General features: G+C 37.6%; 1 long non-coding RNA gene across 1 annotated transcript in view; it reads right to left on the bottom strand.

Annotated features, from left to right (window-relative positions):
* The window catches only part of LOC140689401 (uncharacterized), a 53906-nt gene extending 28636 nt beyond the window's left edge, over window positions 1–25270 (bottom strand). The window contains exon 1 of the long non-coding RNA XR_012064317.1: window positions 25193–25270. This is a non-coding gene — a long non-coding RNA (uncharacterized lncRNA). The remainder of the gene's footprint in view (window positions 1–25192) is intronic.
* Window positions 25271–25974: the final 704 nt, after the last annotated feature.

Here is a 25974-nt window from a genome sequence, read left to right as displayed (position 1 = left end):
GAACAAAGCCAAATAATCCTGCCTAGTGTCAGAGGCATTTCTGAGCCAAATTCCTACGCCAGTTTGCTGCCTCGCCATCCGTGCTGGGCTGAGGATCCAGGCCAAAATGAGCCTAGCGTTCTTTAAACCACAAGCACTTTTGAATAGTGTTTACAGCATCCTGGGCTGAAACTGAGCCTTGGAGATAAAGGGGAGTAAACAAGAGCAAGGCCTCCGGAGTCAGACAGCCTGTATTTCAGCTCCGGTTTGACACCTTGTTGGATGTGAGGTCTTGAATACATCACCTACTTTCCCTCAATCTTGTCTTTAAAACAAGGACAGTAATTGCACCTCCTACCTGAGGTTATTACGAGAAATAAATGAGTTCGTAAATATAAAGCAACTGGTGCAGAGTAAGAGCTCAACGAATATTAGCGGTGACCGTGGTGCTTGTGGTCTGGCAGACATTTCGGACAGAAATGGGCTAGTGCCTGGGAATTCCCAATAGCGGGATCAAATCTTCTAAACCCTTTTTCTTTCCGGAAGCCACATTTAGATTAAATGCTATCTCCTAAAGCTCTGAACATCACTTCTCTGGTTACTGTGTTGCCCATGAAAGCTGTAAAGACAGGTCTGGAACAGAGACCCGTCTAGCATCCATGGGCATGTTAACGAAGAGCTTAAGAATTGGTCCAAATTTCAGTGGCCAGAGTGGGGATTAGTTTCTTTGTTCTACTGTAAACACCAGCAGAGCGTTTTCTTCTCTCATACGATAGCAAATGCCATAGACATTCTTTAAATTCAAATCCCAAACCTGCCTGACACCCTCCCCACACCCGCCCCACCCCACTACTAAGAATAAGAGGATACATCCTTAATTTGTAACTAGTTGGATAGAATTTCATTGTATTTTATTTTATCATACGATAATTTAACAGATTTTTCTGTTGTTTGACATCTGAGTTATTTCCACTCTTCTCCCAGCAATATTACATTGAATAACTCGTGTATGTATAAAAAAGAATACGTTGGTTATTAAACTCATAGAGAAGCATCTGGGTGTTTCACTTACACGATTAGGATTCGAGACACAGGAAGGCAAGACCTATGTAACTAATACTTTATTCCTTTTGCAATACCTTTTGAAAAGGCCTAGAATTTTCTGGTTTTAGATGAAAGATACTGTTGCGTGCTATTTCTCTTCATCTTTAAGCGAAGTTCTAATGAAGTGTGTGTGGAATAAATAAATAATTTGAAGGTGAAGAAGCTTTAGACACAAGGTTGCTGGTATTCTCGCTGAGTGCTAAATACTCTTAACTTCCGCTTTTTTCCCCCTGCTGCTTATCTGACCGCAGCCTTAGCACAGAGAAGAGCAGGGAGCTCCAGCCAAATCCTTCCCCCCTTCTCCTGGGGCATGATGCTCAGCCACTTGGGCATGAAAACATTTGGGAACAGGAACGATTCTTGATGGGCTCTTTTGCTCCTGAATTTGGAGGAGATTTAATAAAATCCCCTCCATCCTTTGTTCCCCTGTCATGTTAAACCACTGTAATATTTTCTCGTGTGATTACAGAACTGGGAATGATGGAACACAGTAGCAGGCTCAGGAATGTTTAAACTGAAAAATGCATTACACGAGGAATATGGCCAATATTTTGTAATAGCTGTAAATGGAACATACCCTTTAAAAATCGTGAATCACTGTATTGTACACCTGAAACATATAATATTGTGCAGCAACTCAATTTCTTAAAAAAAGTTTGAAAAGTGTGTTAGCGTGGATAAGCAATGAAAAGTTGCTTCTTCTAAGTTGCCAAGACCCCACAGAGTAGAGAGCCCCAAGACATCAGGGTCTTCCGCTGTCCTATTCAGTAACTTAAACACGCAGCATCTCTGTAAAGCATGGACATCTCCTACACTGATGGCCTTCCCAATCCTTTGCAAGTGTTTTAAGTGCAAACCTATCAGCTCTATGTTTTCTTTAGGTAAGTCCACCTTAACAGAGATCCTTTCTTTCTTCATCACATACCTTGTAATGTTCTATCATTCTTGTCCTTGAGAATCAAAGAATGCTAGAGCTAAAGGTGCTACACAATTACGTATTCAGACAAGCCTCTCATCTCAAGAAAGGAAAGTAAGCTCCAAGAAGGTTAAGAGACAGTGAAACTCCTTATTTTAATTTCTATTTTAAAGAAATGTTTGAATCTGGACCGCAAGCCTTGAGAGTAGGAATTTGTTTTACTCATCAATAAATCCCCAGTGACACAATGTTGGGAACATAACAGATGCCCAGACAACATTTGAAGAATGTAAATACCTCTGTCCAAACCCACACAGGGTCAGGCCCAGCGGCACAAGCAGAATGACCCCTGCATCAACTGACCTCCCGTCAAGGGCTCGGCCGCTGAACTCTCCCTCCCACTTGGTCTTTTTCTCGAAGAAAAAAATCTATTCTTTTTATTCCCCATGTTAAAAAATATATATATCCAAACATTTTTGCAAATACTAGCCAAAATGTCCTACTTACAATTTTCTCTTCAAACTCCCAGGTAGACATCACCATGATAGTAAACACAGAATCTCCCAATTCCAATAAATCATTAACAAATTTTTTTTTAAATCTGAGAAGAGAAAACCTAGCAGAAATTAGACAAAATGAAACAAAAGTAACAATTCTGCCATAGATTTCAGAAAAAAAGAGGGAAAGAAAAGGAATGATAGAGAAAAAATACAAAGAAAGGGAAAAGGAAAGAAGCATACAGTTGTGGTCTCTCCCCGACCCTCGTCTCACTCTCTGATAGGTGGTACTGAGGAGAGCCATGGTAATAAGGAAAAACAAAAACAAAAACACTGAGGCCCCACACTGACTTGGAATTCGAGTTGAAGACAAATTATCCCCAGGGACCAGAGTGATTCTTGGTAGAGTATGTTTAGCACAATCTCAAAAAAAGAGAGAAAACTCAGGTACATCAAAACTCTGCTCAGCTCAGCTACGCTGGGCTCCGCTTCCCACGCCTGCCCAGGACAGCCTCACACACAGACGTCGATGGTTCAGAAAGATGCGCCGTCTCAGATAAGAGGAGGAGGGTATCAGGATTTGAGCTTCAGCTGGGACATGTAAAGAGCTTGGAAGTTGTCACCCTTCGTCCTTACAACACGATAAAAGGCTGAACAAACCAAAAAAGGTCTGCGTGGCAATTTAAACTGTGTAGCATGCACATACTAGGCAGTTTCTTAAAAGGCTAAATACACAGTTACTGTAGGATCCGGCAGTTGTACTCTTTGACCTACACCTAAGAGAAATGAAAACACGTCCATACAGAGGTGTGTCCACGACACTCACAGTCGGATTGTCCGTCACAGCAAAAAGTGGGAGCAGCCCACATTTTCTTTAACTGATCAATGAATAAATAAAAAGTAATAAAGCCACACAATTGGGCAACAAAAAAGGATGAGTTCTGATACATGTTACAACCTGATGAACCTTGAAAACATTATGCTAAGTGAAAGTTAGCCATAAAAGACCACGTAATGTGTGATTCCATTTATATAAAATGTCCAGAACTGGCAAATTCACGGACAGAAAGTAGAGAAACAGTTGCTTTCTTTATTTTGAAATATAACCCTTCACCACTAACTTCAGAGTAAATGTTCGTCAGGAATGACTCACATTGAAATAACCACAGATAAAATCCAGGAAATGTATCCGAGCAGAGCCAGACTGTCACCCTGCAGGTCTTCTAAGGCTTCAAAACTACAGCCAGTGGTTACATACCCTGCTTCTCTCAGCATCTTAAAATGGAAGAATTCCCCCCTCCCATATTTTTCGCCTAACAACTCACCCACCACAAAGCATATCTGTTTGGAGACCTCCTCAGTGACATTTCACAATAGTGAGAGCAAATTACAGATTTCTGTTATTTAAACATTGCATTCCTAGGGGTTTGCCTAACAACTCTGTGACTATGGCTAGACTTTTTCCCTTTTCATTCTATTTCAAGCTTATATTCAAGTGGATAACCGGATTTTTTTCTCTCCTTTTGGAAAAGGTTTTCATGTGTGTGCTTTGAATCCGCCTGGAAGCGTCAGCTTCAGGGGTTGGTCTCCTCACATCCACTGATGAAGAAACTGTCTTTTACATCATCTGCACTTTCTTATGTCATGTGATAAAAGGTATGTCAAAGCTTTGGATGAAGGGCAGCCAAAAGTATCTTAAAAGCTGAAAACAAGCTATGTTCAGAATGCCTGAGTTTCTGGAATGGAAGTCAAAAACAGTTACTGCGTACGTTACTGTGGAACTGCATTCCTTTCACTGTGAGAACTTGCAGTTTTGGGAAAGAGGTGCCCCTAAGTTAAACAATGGTGCTTGAATCTAGCCTCCTGCATAAATTAGCACAGTTGCCTCTCACAGCACGGTGGCTATCGCACAGGCTGTGAGAGCGTGGACCCCTTCTGACATCTTCCGTTAGTACCACTTGAAATAGATGACTTCAGTTCTTCTCACTCTAGCTTTGCCACATATAAAATGCATATCATTTTTACCTACTTGACAGAATTGTTGAGATAATTCATTGAAACTGCATATATAAATTACCCAGCGCAGTGCTGGAAACACAAACCAATTTTCACAGTGGAATTAAGGATACACATCTTGAATAGAGAAGCTAGGGACTCAATATAGATTAGTTCTTTATTCTGCTTCAGCACTCTAATGCTGTGGATTATATAGCTTATTTGTATAAATTCAAGTATTTATAACATCAAATTAATCAATATTACAAAATCCTTTGAGTACGGCAATTATGTTTCATGATGAAGAAGAGAGATTACTCTATTTTTTAAATGTAATTTTAAGACAGAAATTCCAAAATAAAACCAGTGAGTTCCTAGGCCAACATGATAAAATATCAAACTATGATAATAATGTACTTTGGTTCAAAATTAAAATTTTTGAAAAGATGAGAATTCTCAAGTTTAGCTTCATTGATTGATATGATTAAAATTATAATATTTATTTACACTCATATCTTTTATGATAAAAATGTTGTACCTCTTAAGCAAATCTACATTGATTCTTACAATGTAATAAATAATTTAGCACCTACTATGTGCCGGGTAGTTTTTAAGTGTTTACAGTACACCAGTGAGCATCAAAGATATCACCTTTGAAGAGTTTATATTCCAGAGGCAGGGCAACAGACAATCAATTCTACACATAAAAATAAAGAGTATACTATGTCTGAAAGTGGTGAATTCTTTGGGAAATAAAAAGAAAAATACAACAGGGTAAGGAGAATTAAAAGTTTAATGATAGTGCAATTTTAATCAGGGGGCCAGTGTAGGCCTTATTGAGAAGGATTTTAAGTGAAATCACTTAAAGGGTGTGAGAAATTTTGCCATAAGAGTCAATTATGGATGCAGAGGAAATGGCCAGTGCAAAGGCCCCGGGGTAGAAGTGTGCCTGGCATGTGTGAAGAACAGCAAGGGACCATGTGTCTGGAAGAATGCATGAAGGAAATGTGCTCAAAAAGGTAGCAGAGAGACTTCATCATGTAGGAACTTGTGGCTACTGCAAGGTTTTGGACTTTTACTCCAAGAGAAATTAGAAGAATAGAGTGACCTGCTCTGACCTACATGCAGAAGGAGCACTGGCTCATGTGTTGAGAATAGATGCTGCGGGGAAATGACCAGAAGCATGGAGACCCATTAGGAAGCCACTCAAATCAAGGAAAGATAATATCCCCTTAAGAAAAGTAGCAAGAAGTTGATAAGGGTCTAGATTAGAAGGTGGTGAAGGTCTAGATCCAGGATACAATCTGAAGACAGGATGATTTCCTGGTGTCACATATGTGGGATATGAAAGAAAGAGAGAAATCAAAGATGATTGCAATGTTCTTGATTTGAACAAATGGATAGATGGAGCTTTCGTCGTCAGCCCTGATAAGGAAGGCTACAACTTGATCAAGTTTGAGGGTGATGGAGATCAGGAGTTGAGTTCTAGGGAGTGTTCACTTTGGCATTATTACTAATCCAAATGGAGATATCAAGAAGGGAATCAGAAATGAGACCAAGGTTCAGGAAAGTGGTCTTCACTGTGGCAGTGACTTTTGGGTTATTGGCCTGTAGGTGAAATTTAAGGGCATCAGACTAGAAAGATGATTAAGACAGTGGAGGCACATAAAGAGTAGAGGACCAAAAACTAAACTTAGGGTATTCCAACGTTAAGAAGCAGAAAGAAAGTATGAATGAGGTTGGAGGGAAACCGAAGCGAATGTAGTGTTCTAGAAGCCAAGTGGGGGTATAAAAAGCTTATGGAGAAAGGCGTACACAACTACATCCAATATGGCTAATAAGTCAAGAAATATGAAACTATTTTATTTGGAGCATTGACTGCTGGATTTAGGAATGTAGTGGCCATTGGTGACTGTGGCAAAGCAATTGTAAAAGAAAGGATAAGTGGACACCCGGATCTGAGTGTGTTAAGAGAGAATAAGAAAGGGGGAACTTGAGACAATGAAAACAGAAAACTCTTTGGAGTAGTTATACCACAAAGGCCAACACGTGAGCAATAAAGATTTTAAAGATTTGTGACATAACAGGAATAATGGTAACAATTCGGTGGAGAAGGGAGGCTGAAGACACGGGACAGAGAGAGAATTCCTTTCTTAAAGTAGACAAACAGGGTTAGGTTGGAATGTGTACGTGGAGGGGTTGGACCTACACAGGATCATAAACATTCTACGCTTTCAGACAGGAAGAGTTTATGAGTAGAGGAAGGTGAGTGGATGTCAAAATAAGATTCGGTAGAAACTTTCTTCTCGCTGCTTGAATTTTCACAGTGAAATAAGAAGCAAGATCATTAGCTGAGGATGCAGATGGGGGAGGAAGTATTGAAGATTGAGAAGGAAGAAGATCCAGACGTTTGGATAGACTAGCAAGTATAATATGATTGCTGGAGACGTCAAGAACCCACCAGATAACCATGGTCATGAATTGAATGTGTGTGAATAAAAAGTATGAGTGTTCAAGATGGTTGTGATTTTTTACCCAATTACATTCAGCTGCATGAATGCAGATGTGGAGTAAACAGAAGTGTACTTAACGAACACTGTGGTTTCATCTTAAATATTAAAAAAACGAATTATTAGTTTCCTGTGGCTACTGTAACAAATGGCCACCAACATGGCTCCCTTAAAACAATAGGAATTTAATCTCTCACAGTTCTTGAGGCCAGAAGTCCAAATCAGCATTCCTGGGCTGAAATCAGGGTGTCAAGAGGGCTGCACGCCCCCTAGAGGAGAATCCGTTTCTTGCCTCTTCTAGCTTTTGGCGGCTGCCAGCTTTTTTGGCTCATTGTGGCTGCACTTCTCCGAGCTCTCCGTCGTGGTCACATCACCTTCAACGCTTCTGTGTGTCAAATCTCCCCCTGCCTCCCTCTTATAAGAATTCATGTGATTGCGTTTAGAGCCCATATGAAAAAGCCAGGATACCTTCTCTGCCTCAAGATTCTTAATTTAATTGCATCTCCAGCTTCTTTTTTTGACATTTGAAATCGTAGTCGCCAGTTCAGGGATTAGGTGTGGGTGTTATATAGAGCTTTCATGCAGCCCCCCACACTGAGCATGTACTCAAGGAAGAACGTAGAATGGCTGATCATGGGATTTCGCTTTCTTAGAATTGCTGTCATAGAATGAGTGAGCTGGAAAGAAAAGAGGTGATGGTCATGGAACGTTAACTTATGGACAGAAATAATGACATGTTCGCATGTAGTGGCAATTGCAAGGTCTAGTGTCTGGCTGAAGTCAGGTGAAGGAAAAGATTGTCGGAGAAGAGGCAGTCAAGAGACCGAGAAGCCAAACAGTTGGAAAGATCACATTTAGAAATACTAGAATGGCCAAAAAGTGAGACAGAAGTAGAGTGAGTACGTAGACAGAAGTAGTAAACCAAAAAATAAATGAAAATAGCGTAGAGTCAAACTCATGCTGTTCACTCACTCCATGTGATGTATATGTGTGTGTAAAATTCTGAAGTAAATTCATCTCATTCCCAACTGAGTTAAATAATGCTAAAGTGAAAACAAAAATTAACAAAATCCAATTATCATTGACAGGATTTTTCTCACATATACTTTATGCCCGCCTGTGTGCTCAGGCACACTGCTATGTAGTCTGGGATCACCATCATGGATATGAGTTTGTCCTTTGGGTTAGAATTCGATGACGTTTCCAGGGTCTATCGAGGTGTCTAGAAATGTATACTTTTTCCTTTTGCGCTAGACAGCTGTGTTTTTTAAGGCTTGTGTCTTCTATTTATACTTTCTGTCACCTTTCTTGCTGTTTGGCTGTCGTCTGTCACTAAATTTTGCTGTTAGTGTGCTTTTCAGCTCTTGCATTCCAATTTGTAGTTTACAAAACGTCCTAGGTAGGGCAAACAGTGAGACAAGCTAATTATAATTGTGTCCTAAAAATGAGAAATGTGATGCTGAATGAGATATTCTGTTTCTGAGTAAAGTTTATAGAGCACAAAGTCTTTAGCTGATAGTCCATTCTGTATGGCTGTTTCTCATTTCTACTTGTGCTATGGATGTCTGCAAATTTACTATGAGGTGTCTCTACTGACACCATACATATGAACACTAATAAATCTCCATAGAAATGAAAGGACTGAACATCAATGGAGACATGCAAAAATGGTGTATGTATCAGCCTGAGTCCTGTCTGGAAACAGACAACTTACTCAAATCGGGTATTCTGAGGAGAGCTTAATAGAAGACTACAGTTAGGGGTATTGTGGGTTTGATTCCAGGAGATCACCACAATAAAGCAAATACTTCAATAAAGCGAGTCCTAAGAGTTTCTTAGCTTCCCAGTGCATATGAAAGTCATGTTCAAACTTTACTGTAATCTACTAAGTGGGCAATAGCATTATGTCTAAAAAATGTGCATTCCTTAATAAAAAATACACAAAAACAAAAAATTAGCTACAGCAGTAACACCAAAGATCACTAGTTACAGATCACCATAACAAATAAAACAACGACAAAGATCGAAATCCTGGGCGAATTACCAACATGTGACTCAGATACATGAAGCAAGCAAATGCTGTTGGGGAAAATGGCACCATGGACTTGTCTGACTGGGGCTGCCACAAGCCTTTGATTTATTAAAAACACATGATCTGTGACAAACCATAAAGTGAAGCACAATAAAGCAAGGCGTGTCTGTGTTTACGAAGCTGTAGGAAGGGGTTAGGAGAAGCTACAAAGGACTGTGTCACAGCTGGGGCTGGCTGCAGGAAGTTGTTTCAAAAACTAGGCTTGAAGTGGCAAAGTGGGGACATTGTTACCAAAATCTGAAGAGACTTGTACCGAGAGAGCTGCCTGGTGGGGCGGGGGTGGGAGCGGTGGTCTTTCCTGGACAGACAGGTTAGCCCATGGGTACCTGACGGCTAGAGAAGGCCCGAGCAATGAAGAGCCAAACCTCCCTTTCCTTCCCCCAGGACTTCCTCCCGACGCCTCCCATGAGCCAAGCTCACCCGGAAGTCAGGAAGCGAGCCCGCTGATTTAGTCCGTGCTACTTGGACCCTTAGGGGTAGAAAGCAGGTAGAGCAGGTGGCGGGTGGGTATGCAAGGGCCATCAGAAGAAATGCAACGTATTTATAAGACAACCAGAACCAGCCTCACCAAAAGAGCAGCACATTAAAATACTACATGTGGGAATTTGAGTAACATTGTTTTTACATCAGTAATGGGATAAGTATGTAGCTAATGTGATCAGCACGGCATATCATCTCTTTTGGATTTCCTGAAAATAAATTCTCTCTAAAACTTAGAAACAGTCTCAGACAGAAGGTAACAACAAAATGTTTTGCTGCTAATTCTTAATTCAAGATAAAAAGTTGGGATTATTCTTTTACTATCTGTAAAGTCTAGGAAAATATCACATTCAACAAAATGACTATTCCCAGTATCAAAGAAATGCTATTTTCATGAGTCATTTTTAATAGAGAATTCATGAAGAGTGGATAGGTAGGACCAAAATGACATAGGTACTCTTTGAGGAAAAAATGTTATCTTTGTTATTTTCGGGCAAACATTTTACCTCAGTCCTTCTAGAAGGAAATCTTTAGCTCACTTCCATCATGAAGTTTTTATGTGGAGTATTATACTTTCCTGTATAGCATATTCATATTCAATCCAATTTTAAAATAGGAAAAGTCTACTTTCTGCTCTTGACCACATCTTCCTACTATTCATACTTTTTACAAACTCAACGCTATTTTCTGAAGTGCAAGTAATTAATGTAAACATTTTATAAAATTCTATGAGTGTATTTTAGGAGTGAGTAATATAATATTAGGCAAAAAAAAAAAGAAGAAAATCATGCTAAAATGACCAAAGAAAATCACATTAAAATGCTCAAAATCTTCCTCAATGCTATTTATTAAATGTCTGAGAACACAGTCACCCTCCAATTATCTGTAAACAATCTTTTTAGAAAAATTTTTGTGACTATAATCAGAAGGAAATTTCTGCATTGTATTCAATGCAATGAGAGATAACGCTTTAGAATGCGTGGCAGAATGACCTAGCAAGAATTCTGTAACTGCAGGCTAGGAAAAAGATCAACAAAATCTCATTATCTCTGGGTGATGTGCTGTTATTGTTGTGAGTATTTCCAAACTCTGTTCCATATCCATTTTCTATAACTGAACAATTTTGGTAAGGTCTCTCTTTATAACATTAAACAAAAATAGAGGTATTAATGCTAGGTGAACCTAAATAGACGCTAATGTCCCTTTAATCATATAAACTTTGCAGCTCAGGAAAGACACTGTGTGTTCCATCTATGTTTAGGCGTTGTGTTAGGCATATCAGAGTATAAAAATGAACGTGACACAATTAACTGGCCATACATGCAACAGTTCTCTAATGCAATTACCTTTCCAGGCATTATGTTCGCTGTTGAAGGTATTGAGAAGCGTTGACACCGTCCTGTTCTACAGGAACTTCAGTCAGAAGGGAGGGGAGCAGACAAGTGAATCACTTAGTGTGATAAGTGCTAAGATTGATATATGCACACAGTGTTTTTAGAGTGTTAAGGAGAAGCCCATAATTTTGTCTATGCGAGGGTAGATCAAAGCAGGTTATTTAGACCAGAAGTCCATTAGTTAAGTAGGACAGGGGGCATTGACAGTGGGAGGGGAGTATTCTAGGCAGAGAACAGCATGTTCAGGGACCCAAAGATGATTTTAAATGGTAAGAAGCTACGATGAAGCTGGACATTAATTAATCAGGATTCTGAAACAAAAATCAGAAGTTGTCAAACAGCTAAATATACCCTTCAGTAGTGGTTTTGATTTTAAAAAAGAAAATGGGATGTAATTATTTTTGAACAGACACATCAACACCAATTATGGGGACAATCTTTGCTGGTAGGAGAAAGGGAAAACTTCCCTCTAATTGTTTTTCACTTTGGAGTTTATGTTGGAAATTGCTTAAGAGGGAATTGCATTAAGAAATCTTAATAATGATTACAGTTGAGTAGAAATATTCTCCATATAGGAACTCACATAAAGGGAGTTGTTGTGGGGATAAAGGAATATATTTATGTGTTACTATAATATTTAAAGTCATTTTGCTTTATAATTAAAATTTATTTTTATTATTATAGCAGCTACGTATTTAGTTAAAAGAAAATGGCCCAGCCGTGTAAGTTACTGCTGCACAAAAAAGTACAATGTAATGCAGTTTTAAAAAAAGGAACGAGGACGCTCTCTATTAGCTGACATGGTAACATCACCAGAATACAATGTGAAAAAAAAGATGCAAAACAGTGCTTATTATACAGCTTCCTTTGTTGCAGAAAAGAGAAAGAGTTCTATAATATACATACATCATATAGATATGGATGGATATATGTCTATATGTATGTGTATGTGTATTAAATAGATAGACCCACTTGTATTTTTTAAAACAGACAATGGTTCGCCAAAGGGAGATGGGTTGAACAGGGTATTCAGGACAAGGATCGAAGCTCTAATTCTCTGAATGCACCTTGTTTTGTACTTTACTTTAAATTCATGAAAATAGTATGTAATTGATAGACAACTGGTATTGATATTAATAATTAATAGTAATGCATAATCAATAAAAGAGTAATTATACCAAGAAAAAAGAATCTCTGAAAGTGAAAAAAAGTTTTGCTTTTAGTTATCGTTACATACCGATGATTTTAAACAACATAAGTGATGAATTACTCCTCCCTGGTCGGGAGAGCCAACTCTGTGGGTACCTCCCCACCACAACCTGCTCAGTATGTCGCCAGTTAGAGCCTCTGCATGAATTCTTCCTTGAAGAAGGTCCATGGCAGGATATGTTAATTGCAGGAGCCAATGAAGTCACATTTCTGTATAAGTTATTTTGAGTTAAATTTCTGTCACTTCCCACTAAAACAACTTTAAATGGTTCATTGAACAATAGTGAAGTATACATGGGGATTAAATGTGGATACTGAAAATAATTCAAAGAACAGAGAAAAAGTTGAGAGAGAGAATATGGTTAGGAAGAGAAAATAAATTCAGTCACTGGGTAGTGAGGACACCTAGGCAGGTGGAAAAATTAGTTTTTAATCAAAAGCAATGTTGAAGAAAAGGAGTTGATTCAGAACTGTTGAAAAACTATGGAATTATAAACTTTTTAGAAGCGAAGTAATACATTAAAAGGTTGTAACATACAATGTAATATTTAACTATGCTTCAACTTGTTACTATTAATGATGGTGATGAACGAACTTAAACCAATGCATAGTGGAGGAATTTAGATGATAGAGATAAATTATGCTTAAGATATAAACTGCAGATTACAGACAGCAACATCTTAAAATATTGCAAGTTTTGCTGATAGAAATAACATAAGACTCTTACAAAGAAAAACGGCAATGACTGGGGTAAAGTGACAAAAGTTGTAGAAAAGTTCGTACACAATGGGGGTGATTTCTGCTGCCTCACCTCTGAGCTCTCTCTCTCCATATCTGTATGTATATATACATATACATAGACACACACAAACCTGATGGTCTTAGAAACCAGAAACAGAAACAGCAGCTTAAAATAGAGCAGATCTTTGCCAAGTAAAGCTGGCAACTGCAGAACTGTGCACTCAAAGCACAACATTGAAAAAACAATTTTTTTTAAAAGATAAAAGGACCAGAAAAAATTACAAAATTTCCATAAAAATCAGAGTCATGATACATTCTCTCCCTACTTCACTGCATCCCCATTCCTGGCTTACATACAGTTGGCCTAAAAATTGCAGTTATCTTTTTTCTTGAAAATGTGTTCCTGCAACATAACCATGGCGTACGCTCAATCTTTCAGTACTACCCAATATTAACACATCTTTAGAAACAAACAGAAGAAATGGCAATGAAAGAAGTACTCAGTAGAAAAATCTCTTGAGATCCAATTTGTATGGTACTGGGGAAAATGCCCAGAAGGTCTACGAACAAATAATGGGCAATATATACAATGTTCAGAATAATATAGCAGATTTTAAAAAGGAATACAGCTTATAAAAAGGCCTTTGTGTTTAGAATGCCAAAATCCAAACATAAGAACTTCAGAAAATAATGGAAAAGAACCCTCTACATTGAGCCGAGAGCAAATTTTATTTGATAAGAGGTTTATTTAGTACATGGAAAATGTGTCTTCTAAATAGTAAAAAAATTCCCACCAAGGATATTCATTATCTTTCTCCTTTCATGTAACCATTTTTTAAAATGAATCCAACTGAAAAAAATCATTTCAGTGTTTCTATTTTATTTTAATGTGCATCTTTTCAGTAACATCCTTTATAGTAATAAAGATTTTGCTGTCATTCAAAGACAAATAAGTGAATTACTTTCCAACTTTACAGGCAAGAAAGACAAACTAGAAAAATGATTGTAGCATCATTTATGGGCATATAGAAATTATGTCTTTTCTATTTTATAAAAAAAGATATTAATAAGTGGTTTGGGAAATTATATTATAAAGCATTCTATATTGATTTGTTGTCTTCCAATGCTCGTTTCTGCCATACACACAAAGCTCTAAAAGAATAAAAATTGGTAACCGTTGTAGTTGGTGCCAATTCTGAAGTTCAAATAGCAAATAACTGTTTAAATTAATGGAAACGGTGTGAAACTGAAAGTTTATTGACTTTGTTAAACTTCAGCATGTACGTATAACCAGTCTTCATATGAAAAAACCTCTAGAGGAAAAAGCAACAAAGAGTTTTTCTAACACTTTCATGAAATTTGTTATCTTTGGTTTTGCCATTCTGATGGTTTTCCTAACACATGGAGGTGTGTTCAGGACACACGAACAAGTATGAATCCTAATGCCAAGTATAAGCCAAAATGAAACTTTGTCTCCACCCATGAACTGCAAACACGAGCATGTCGGGAGAACAGTAAGACAATCGTGACTCCAGTGGACCATTCAGAACGGAAATGTGTCGATGTTCAAAGGCAGATTGAGGCAAAATGAGTAGTTGCGATGTTTCATACAATTTTTTTAGAGGATTTTCCTAATCATTTCTCACAGCCATCTGGAGAAGCTGACTTATTTAAAACCAGAAACAGACTGACATCCAACTATAATTAGGACCAAAAGAGTACCATATTAAACTCATTTAAATGTCAATACATCTTGTTTCTGATGGTGTGAATTACCCCAGACGCACCTCCTCAGAGCCCTCCTATCTGAAAGATCCTACTGAATAACCCTTAACAGTGGTGTTGGGCGGGGCTGCAAGCCAGGGCCAGGAAGTTAGAACTGGTAGACCTAAAAGCTTGTCAGCATTTCCATCATAAACCTGTATCATCTGGAGTTTATATGTTGACTATAAAAGTCAGGCAGGATCCAGGCATTGAAACCTTTTTGGAACAGAATTATATTTTTAGTTCATGTAGACCACAAGGGTGGTAAGAACAGGATTTTTCAGACTCAAATATAGCTGTGCTTTACACACATTTAAACACACTAAAATAAACCAGAAATGTCCTGACTATTTCTAAATTCACAGGACACAAAAAGAACACATAATTTTAGGCCACTATCCAAACTCTCTGGTCTGATTTTGTCCAAAATCTGTCTTCCATCATGATGATGCAGAGAGCATTGAAAGCAATCGAAAGTTTTTAGAAACAAATCTAAAGAAGTTGAGGTTTTATAAACTACTCATCTTTGAAGTGTTGCACATGTCCAGAAGCATTCATATGAAATTCATATGAAATAGCCAAACCTGTGGCTAATTTTTTTATCTTCCCACATGCTCAAACTTAATAAAAGTGCTATTTTTGTTGAGCACAGTTTGTTGCATAAAATAATCTAATAGGCAGAATTTTATTTAACTCTATAACAAAACCAAACTGTAATATTACCCTCATTTTATAGAGGAAGCAGTTGAGACCCAGCAGGTAAATGTTTTATTCAGGTCACACATAGGGAATCAGAGCTCAAACCTAAATCTTCTGATTTCCAAGTTCTGTCTGATGCTACTGCCGACACCCTGTATTAGTCAGGGTTCTCCAGAAAAAAAAACAGAGCCAATAGGATGTACGTATAGAGAGAAAGATATAAAAGGAGATCTACTATAAGAATTACTCCACACAATTATGGAGGCCGAGAAGTCCCACAGTCTGCCATCCACAAGCTGGAGAGCCAGGAAAGCTGGTGACATCATTCAAGTCCCAGCCCAAGACCTGAGAACCAGGAGCACCGATACCTGAAGGCAGAAGGCAGATGCTCCAGCTCAGGTAGAGACTGAATTCTCACTTCCTGCACTCTTTGATTCTACTCAGGTCCTCAAAGGATTGCATGGGTCCCACCTGCACTAGTGAGGGCAGTCTCATGTACTCAGTCTCCTGATTCAAATGCTCATTTTTTTCCAGAAACAGGCTCACAAACACCCAGAACTCATACTTCACCAGCTTATCTGGGCATCCCTTAGCCCAGTCAACTTGACGAATAAAATTAGCCATCACGCTCCCCAACCATTTCAACTGTCCTAGCCCCTGACTCACACAGAATCTGCAGCTCACCATTAGTATGGTCTCCTCTCTTTTCACTCCTCTCTGTTCCCACAGAATTCCAGTCAGCTTCTTCTCTCCACAGCTGGACCCCTGTCAACCAGGTCCATGATATTCCTCCAGCTCAGTGCTTCTCACCTGGCATGATTTTGCCCTCCAGGGAACATTTGGCGATTCTGCAGACATTTTTGGTTGTCAACAACTGGGCCGGGGGCAGCGAGGGCGGGGGTTGGAGGTTGCTATTGGCAGACCAGGGATGCTGCCAAACATCCTACAATGCCCTCACACAAAGAATTATCCAGCCCCAGATGTCAACGGTGCTGAGATGAAGAAAACTCGTTCCAGCCAGAACCCTGCATTAACAACTCGAGATCTTTTAACCCTCTGCTATAATCAACTGTTGCCCTTAGGTGATGCCTTCATCTTTCTTCAAATGCTTAAGCAGAGCTGTTAAATGTCCAATGCTATTTGATTAGTCTACAAATCAGATCTAAGCTCACATAAAAACTAAGATGTGAGGTCTATGAAGGTGTTTTGGTCTGTTTTATCGTTCAGTGTCTATTGAGTGCTTACCTTGTGGTGGGGGTTTGATAAATATTTGATGAAGCAATGAAGCAACGCAGGAAAATGCTTTCTCTAGGCCATAGAAATACTTGTCTGACTAAACCAAATTGCTCCCAGTCCTGAGGTTCCCATCCCTCTCCCATAGCCCCTCCTCTCTGGCATCCTCTAAGGCTTCACAGCAATTGCCCCATCTCTCTTATCCTTTCAATTACTGCACTCTGTTAGTTTATCTTCATTATCTTCAAATACATTCAAAAATCTTACTTTTAAAATAAATCCTGCTACCAAACTTTCAAAACTCATTTCTTTTATTGCTAAGCTTCTAGACTAATTATTGGCTCCAATTCCTCAAATCATACCGTGTACAACCTTTTGAAATCTCAGTGGATTTCCCAAATCTCTGCAAATACTGCTCATCTAAAATTCAATACTGGCTTTCTAATTGCAAACTGAGAAAAGGCCAGTGTCTTTCCAGTGTCCTTGACCCTGCTAAAGTGTTTGATATTTTTTAAATCTCTTTCATGAAATTCCTCCCCCTAATTTCTACAAGATTGCATATTGTGTCTTCTCACTTTTATCCTTAAAATACTTGTTCTTATCTTTCTTAGTGGGAACTCTCCTTCTTCTGTCTTCCTTGGTTGGATGGTTTCTAAGATTTTGTTGTTCTCAGGTGTTTTCTTTTTCTAAGTTTTCTCCCTTAGTCTTTTTATTTATTTCTCCGTGAATAACTAATAAATTTCCATTCCCAAGCTTTTGTTGTATTTTATAATCACTGGCTTAACGTGTCTACTGTTACTTCGAACTCAACATACACAAACGCAAACAACATAACCATCCTCTCCCATGACTTTGCACCTTCTGCTTTGCAGTCCTCAATGGCCAGAAGTTTGTGTCTCGGGGCAGAGATAATATCAGAAATCTTCTTTCTTTGAGCCTGCTCTGTACTTAGACCATCCCTGCCATTTTGTCAAGTTAGTGACCTAAGATCTTGGATTTCATTTCTACAGAACTAGCAATCCCAATGACTATTCTTGTAAGGCCACACTTGAAAACTGTAACTCCTGCTAAAGGAAATAATTGTACTATTATGGTAATTGGCAACACTGTATGTGTCTGTGCCTATACATATTAACTTACTTAACACAAGAATTCTGTGGGTTAAGTATTATTATTATGCACATTTTACAGGTAAGGAAACCAAGGCAGAGTTAAGTAATTCATCTAATGCTAACGGCTAGTGAAATAGCAAAGCCAGGATTTGAAGAAAGGCAGTTTGGCTCAGTAATCCATGTTTTTAACCACCATATTTTATTGCTTCCTTAAGGCAGGACACATGTAAGAGCAACGGTCAATAATTGGGTGCACAGTATAGAACAAAGAGACATATATTAAAGATGAGTATAGTGGGTTACATAGTGGCTCCCAAAAAGATATGTCCAAGTCTTAATCCTCAGAACCTGTGAAGATATTATTTGGGAAAAAGGGTCTTAATAGATGTAATTATACTAAGGATCTCAAGATTTTTCTGGATTTTGGAGAATCCTAAATCTGACGATGTGTCTTTATAAGAAGAGGAGAAAACACAGACACAGAAAAGGTGCTGTGAAGATGAAGGCAGAGATTGGAGTCAGGGTCTATAAGCCAGTGAATGCCAAGGATTGCCAGCAAACCTCAGAAGCTAAGACAAAGCATGAAACAGTTTCTCCCTCAGAGCCTCCAAATGGAACCCATCTAGTCGACACCTTAATTCTGGACTCTGTCCTCCTAAACTGTGAGAGAATACATTCTTGTGGTTTTAAGCCATTAAGTTTGTAGTAACGTGTTAGGACAGCCTTAGGAAACTAATACAATGGGAGAGAATTTTGTGACCTGGAGCAAGAAAAAGAAGAATAGAGTTCTGCAGAACACTGGAGATCCCTTAATGAAATTCATCTCACCAACAAAGTGCTGCTTGATGAAGAGATTTTTTTTTCTTTTTGCTTCTGAAAGGATTTTTTCATTTTTTAATTTATTTTAAACATTTTTTAATTGAGTTATAGTCATTTTACAATGTTGTGTCAGATGATAAGATTTTTTTAACTTTACACAGTATACCCTATCAATAAGTTTTATTGGATTTTTGGAATGAATGAAAAAATTTAAAACAAACACTATTTTTTATTATACTGTAAATGTGCAGAAGTTACATCATTTAAAAAAGCACATGTGTTAAAATGGTGGGTAAAACATTTTACTCACTTTACATATCTACACTATTAAATATCACTCTGGCTGCATTAATTTTATCAAAAATTTTGGAATATTTTCATAACTTTATAAAATATAGGATCATCTACTTACCATGGCTGTTATGATTTCATTTACAAATAATTTTAGTTTTTGTAGACATAGAAGTATAACAAACCTTTTCCGAAATATTAATCATTTAGAAATAAAATAATTCCTGGCATCCTGGAATTCAGATTTATATATCATGGAATCCGTATTTACATATGCTAAAGAGGATATGATTATTTTTTCAAATCAAGCTACATCATTGACAGGTAAAGCTGAGTTGAACGTAGTTTTTATAAGTACATTTTGGTTCCAAGTGGCTATTTTTGCTGGAATAACATAACAACACTCCATAAAAAACATGTTTTTCAAAAAGAAATCTTTGAAAGAATTAATGGTATGAATTAATAGGGAAAAAATGAGTAAGCACAATGATTAAATTACTTATCAGTAGTGATCTTGGATTCTAAGACAGTGAAAATGCTAAACATAGCTTTCTCAGGTGAAACACCTGGGAGCAACTGTATGTATTTATATTTCTACTCTCTCCCATTATTTCAGAGCCTATTTTTTAAAAGTGGAATAAAAAGGACTTTGAAAATGTGAATTGATTGAGAACTTTGAAACTCAACTATACATCAATCCATCAATCATATATACACATAGGAAAAATCATATATATGAAAATACATATCTGAGATATATGTGGCTCTGATATAGATCTGAAATACATATAGCGCCCTGATATATGATATATATTTCACATATATACTTTTAGATATTTTTCATAATATATGTGTATATATATGTATAGCCTTGATTTCATCCTATTTATTATTATCTTAATTTGGAAATATTAGAAATAAAATATCAAGTGTTTTTACTTTGTGACACATTAGACATCTTGCAAAAGTAATCATGATCAGCACACATAGGACTCGGCAGCTGAAGGCAAAGAAGTGACGAAAACATTTCTAAGGGCAAAATTTACTTAAGTATCGTATCAATGACACCTGTTTCTAAACAACAACAAAAAATCATTTATACATTTACAAATTGGGTTAATTAATTTTTTTTTCCTCCCTGATGGAGACTTGCAGTAATTTAAGGATAGAATCTTGAAATGACAGAAATCATGAGAAGTCAAGTTGTACATAGAGAATTTGTTCATTTTAGACACTTTCTCATCTAGAGGTCGTGCTTTATCTGTGCCCTTGTACAAGATACCCAGCCTCGCAAAGCCTGGGTTTCCACCCCATGAAATGTCGCTGCTGCCCCTCCCTGATGCATTTAAGGAGGAATCCAGTGAAACACTAAGTGTAAAATGCAACCCGCAGAGGTTGCTGTGTTCTTCCTTCTCCATCTCATTATCGTTATTATCCTAGGAAGCTCTATGCTCTGCTGATATTTTTCCAGACAAGCAAATTAGAGTTACTCACTAGGCAAAATTGCTTTTGAGTCCTCCCTATTCTAAATATCTGCTGGCCTTGGTTAAACACCAATCCTGATAGATAGATAACATCTTTAAGGGATCCTTCAGCTTCTCTGCTAAGTAATTAACCCACATGCCTTCGATTGTTCACTTAAACAATGTATTTATAACATTCTTTGTGTGCTGGGAGACATGAAGAACAGAAAGGAAAAGGTACCAGCTTATTAAAGCCCATTTATTGGAACTGGATGTAATTTTTTAGTTTGAATAAAATATTAATTGCGTTGGGAGTGTTTTGGAGAATACAGAAGGTCTACTCTGAATGAACAATATAAAGTCTGATTGATTCATTAAGCTTGATGTCTTGAGTACCCACATCAATGCTTTTAGCTTTTAAAATAAATTGTATCATTGTTTAAATTTCACATTGATGAAAAAAATGTCTAGCCTGTATTTATAATTAATGTCTATATAGTTAGCACAAATGTGGGTGGTGAGCAAAACTATTATGTGAAGGGTCTTTAGGTCTGTCAGAGTGGACGCATTCACAAGTTGTTTCTACGGCTTGGAAAATCTGAACGAGAGCTAGAAATGCCTGTGTATTTCCCTCTCTTCTCTCTAAGCCTAGTTTCCTCATCTGTGAAATAGGAGTGATAACGGTGCGCCCCTCTGTGTTTGTTTTTAGGACTAGAAAATAAATAGTTATAACTTTGGCAATTATTAACAATTATACATAATTGTGTATATTGTATATAAAGTTAATTATATAATGTTTATATATAAATATAGTTACATATATATAACTGAGGCACTTTGCTATGCTCTATAAAAATGTAAGGTGGACAAGATATAATTAACCTTGTATACATTTTCTATTGCTGCGGTAACAAATTACCACAAATTTAGCATCCTGAAACAACACAAACTTATTATCTTACAGTTCTGGAGGTCAAAAGCCTGCTGCTCATCCCACGGGGCTAATATCAAGGTGTGTCAGGCCAAGCGCCTCTCTGTTTCCTGACTCATTCAGGTTGTTGGCGGAATTCAATTTCCTTCCCTTCTAGGACTTGCTTTCCTGCAGGCTGTAAACTGAGGGCCATTCTCAGCTTCTGGAGGCCACATTCCTGCCTCATGGCCTCTTTTTCCATCCTCAAAACCAACAACTGTGGGCTGAGTCTCTCTCATATCCTATCTCTCCGACCCACCAGGGAAGGTCCTCAGCTTTTAAGGGCTCTTGTGATGAGACTGGACCGAGTGGATAATTGAGGTAGCCGCCCCATCTGAAGGATTATACCCTTAATCACATCTACAGAGGCCCTTCTGTCCTGTGACATGACATATTCATAGGTTCCAGAGATCGCGGCATGGACTTCTTTGGGCGAGTCATCATTTTACTTACCGCAGACCTCAAACTTTTTTATATAGCAAAGTAAACAGAACAAGTGTATAAGTAGCAGCCACATAAGGCAGAATGTTCACCTAGCTATCAGGAAACTACAAATACGGTGTTAAACGTCGATTGCCTAATTACAAGGAAGCAATGTAACTATTCCTTCGTTTGTGAAGAAAAAGCTTTAAAAAATGATTTTTTTCTCCTTATAAAGGGGCTCTTTCTGTTACCCTCCCTGATCTCCATTTGCCTCTCTTTTCTTACTCCTTCAGCAGTTACAGAGCTGTGATGATGAAATGGAAATGCCATTTTTATCAGGAGGAAAACCATTTCCCATTTTTAAAAATACAGCTCTTAAACTGATGGACTTGGGCATTCTGAGTATTTGGCAGATAACCAATTTTAGGGCTTTCTAAAAAAACTGCTTGTGTGTGTGCGTGTGTGTGTGTGTGTGTGTAATATTTGTATAGAAATTCTCCTGTTCCTTCTTTATTTACCCTTAAGAGATTATGATCAGAGGTTAGTTATGTAACTTTGGTTCTCTCCCCTGCAGCTGAATTCTCAGGAATGTTGCCAATATGAGCAGACCATGTTGTATTTCTCCTAACTTGTTTATTATTTTTTTCCTTTTCATATCTCTGTCATTATCATTTGCTGCCCTTCATCACAGCCTAATTCTGTTCTTCAGCTCAATCACTGCAGCATGGTGGATTTTTTTCCTTGACCTTTATCTAGCTGTACTGAATGTTTCTTTCTTTAAGTATAAAAATGTTTCCTTTCACTACTTGAGTATTCTGTCTTCTTAATTTAAGCCATATACATATACACATACACATACACACACACACATAGATATACACACACACATATATATAGATATATAGATATTTCCAGCTCTTCCTTTTGATAGCATTTCATAGCAAAGCAGCTAAAAAAAATTATGACCTAGATCAAACTGATTAATATCTAGCTGGTCATAAGAGTAAAATACTTTTAACAGCTTGCAAAGTGCTAACCTGGTAACTTAAAAACAGGAAGCACTTCCTTTAGCATCATACAAGATGAATACAATGTTTCCAAGCTCCAAAAATGCACATTTTAAAATGCAGTATTTGATTAATAAGAACAAAAAATACTAAATTATGCAAACAGAAGAAATAAAGCATAGCATGTTTGACTGCATGGGCTTGGAAATCGAATAGGCTGGTTTTGGATCCCAGCTCTACCACTTGCTATCTATTTGTGCTCGGGCGGGTATTGTAAATGGTGTAACGTATGAGTTTCTCACTGGATAAAAGAAAGTCATAGTACCCCTCTTGGATAGTAGCCATGAAAATTAAATGAGATGATACATGTAAGATATTTGATATATAATAATTGCTCAATAACTAGGAGTTTAATATTTGCTCAGATTTTTTTTTAAAACAGAACTAGACCTAGATCCGCAACTAAGTAAGCAAATGGGGAAGAGGGGCCTCTCGAGCAGCCTCATGGATGGCTGAGGAGACATCATGACCATGTGGTCTGTTTAGTGCATCTAACATTTAATGCACATGTTCTTTGTGCCTGGAATTGTATTAAGACCCTAAATATATTATCTCTTTTAATTAGTCATGCTAACTCTATGATATAAGCATGGTGACACATTTACTGAAGGAGAAAGTCTTAGTTAATGAAGAGGAGTAACTTCTAGTACACACTGCTGGTTGGGACGGAAACTGAACTTGAATCCTGGTTTCTGGTCCCAGAAACTGTGTGTTCATATTTCAAACTAAGCTACTGCCTGTCCCAGAAAGCAGTGGCTTCTCCAGACGTCTCTATAACTCTAGATGCAATGAAATTCTTAGTGATTCTTTTGAAGTTAAATATAATAAAATAGGCACATATCATTGATATAGCCAAATTAAAGTAACACGTTGATCATTTTACCTATCTCAGCATAATAAACAATCCCATTAGAGGCTTAAACAGCTGTTCTATTAGATCTTGATTCTGTGGATTGGCCGGGGCTCTGCTGGGTGGTTCTGCTGCCTCACTTGGAGTCTCTCATGCAGCTGCAGACAAACAGTGGCTGGGCGGACCTGTGACTTCAAGTCTAGCTCCCTGATGCTCCTCCCGATGGCTTCACCTTTTTTGTTTAATAGAGCTTATTTTTTGGAACAGTTTTATATTTGTAGAAAACTTGAGAGTATAGAGAGTTTCCACACCCAGTTTTCTCTAAAACTAATATCTTACTTAATGAACCAACCATGATGCATAATTTTTAACTTAAGTCCGTATTTTTTTTCAGATTTGCTTAGTTTATACTTAATGTCCAATTTTTGTTCCAGGAGCTCATTGAGAATATTACACTATATATAGTTGTCATGTCTCCTTAGGCTCCTCTTGGCTCTGACACTTCTGGTCTTGCTTTTTTTGTGATGGCTTGGCTCCTGGGTCCTCTCCCCTGCTCTCTCTCTTTCTCTCTACCTCTGTCTCTCTCTTTCTCTCTCTCACACACATATACACACGCACTCACACATGCACACAGGGTAGTTTGGGTTTCATACATAGTGGCTCAAGGCTCTAAGACAGGAAGTAGAAGTGATCACACTCTGAGGTCTGGGCTCGGAAGTCCCAGAACATCACATCCTCTGCATCCTCTTAGTCAAAACCACCACAGAAATCAAGGGAGGGAGCAAAGTTACCCTTCTTGTGGACACATGTGTGTAGGGACTGTGGACAGAATTGTCAAGAGTCATCTTTAGAGGCAAGCTATCACACGAATGCCAGGCAAACCCCATCAATCATTTAGTTGATTTTTAAGCAGGTAATGATAAAATCCTTACCATAAAATGAAAACAAACTGGCATGCTGACATTGAATTCAAATTCTTATTTAAGCTATATAACTCAAAATCAATTGTTGCCATAGGATATCACCTCGTAACACAAATATATATATTTTTCATGGAATTAAATCACTCATAAAAATGTTTAATGTGCCATATATAAATATTTCTTTTTCTTTAATAAATATGAAAATCATGTGAACACTTACAATAAAATTAGTCTTTACTTTTACCATAAGATTAGGAACCATAGCTCTCTTTAGAAGTCAAGGTTGTCTCCAGGCATAAAAATGGAAATACTGATACTATGACAACATAGCCTGAATTTTTTTTGCTTTGCAGACGCCAGATTTATTTTTAAATGGTGTGAATCAAATCTTTGCTGAGAGGCCAACTTCAAAATATAAAAGAAAAATTGGCAATGGAAGGGTTTGCTGGTTTGGCTGAAGTCAAGCACTCTACAGCATTTCATTCTAGTGGAGCGTCTGACTGTGAAAATCTTTCCAATTGTAATTCTCTTTGGCTTGCCAAAAGGGGCTTATGAATTAAAGTTAACGTTGCAGGAAATGTCACCTGTCCTTTGAAGGAAAATAATAAATCAAAATGGCTTTTCTCATCATATTTAAAGGAGAAGATGTTGATTTACTTACAGGTCCTCTCTCATTTCTTGACGAAGCAGGTAAATAAATAAAGCAGAATTTCGTTGTGACTTTTCACTTTAATCCTTGGTCATCTCTAAACAGGGAAAAGAAAATCGTTTTTCAATACATATTCATAAAAAAGAAAAAGAAAAAAAAAAAGAACAGAGACAGAGAGAAAGAGAAGCGAGATGAACAGTGTAACATGAGCCCCAAAGTTGAATTCTTCAAATCAGATACCAAACCAAGAAAGATAGATTTAAATTATGTTTTGTTCCTTTCATGGATACTATGGTACAAATTCAGGAATAAGAAGTAAATAAAAACAGTATCTGGAGACTGATTCCTCAAAGATTTGAAGTACTTGTATATTATATTTTAAGCAAATAAGAACTCTACAAAGCAAACACAATAGAGCTTGAAATTATCTGTATCTCCTTTGCCTTAATGTCCAACCCCCACCCCCAAAAGCTTTCAGCAATAAGCATTGTCTATGATGAGTTCTCACTTCAGAGAAAGAAAGTGACGTTTCTGGCTTATCATGCAGACATCACACCTACGATGAACAACTTGATTTTTAGGGTAATTAGCAGTGCTGCCTTTCATATATTAATCTGAAAACGCAGAAGAGATGTTTGGTGGTTTGCACCACTGCTCTGAACTCCATTTATTGTTGTTGTTTTAATCACCTACTAACAATAACATTTGGAAATGTTAATGTGGTGATAAATTTAGAAGTGGCCCTAGACTTGAAAGATGGAAGATAATGGATGATGACATTTTCTCACTAATAT

This window comes from Vicugna pacos, chromosome 26 (assembly GCF_048564905.1).
Source record: "Vicugna pacos chromosome 26, VicPac4, whole genome shotgun sequence".
In the NCBI taxonomy this organism is placed as follows: Eukaryota; Metazoa; Chordata; class Mammalia; order Artiodactyla; family Camelidae; genus Vicugna; species Vicugna pacos.
The sequence above is the reverse complement of the archived record's forward strand: the minus strand, read 5'-3'. Positions and strand labels throughout refer to the sequence as shown.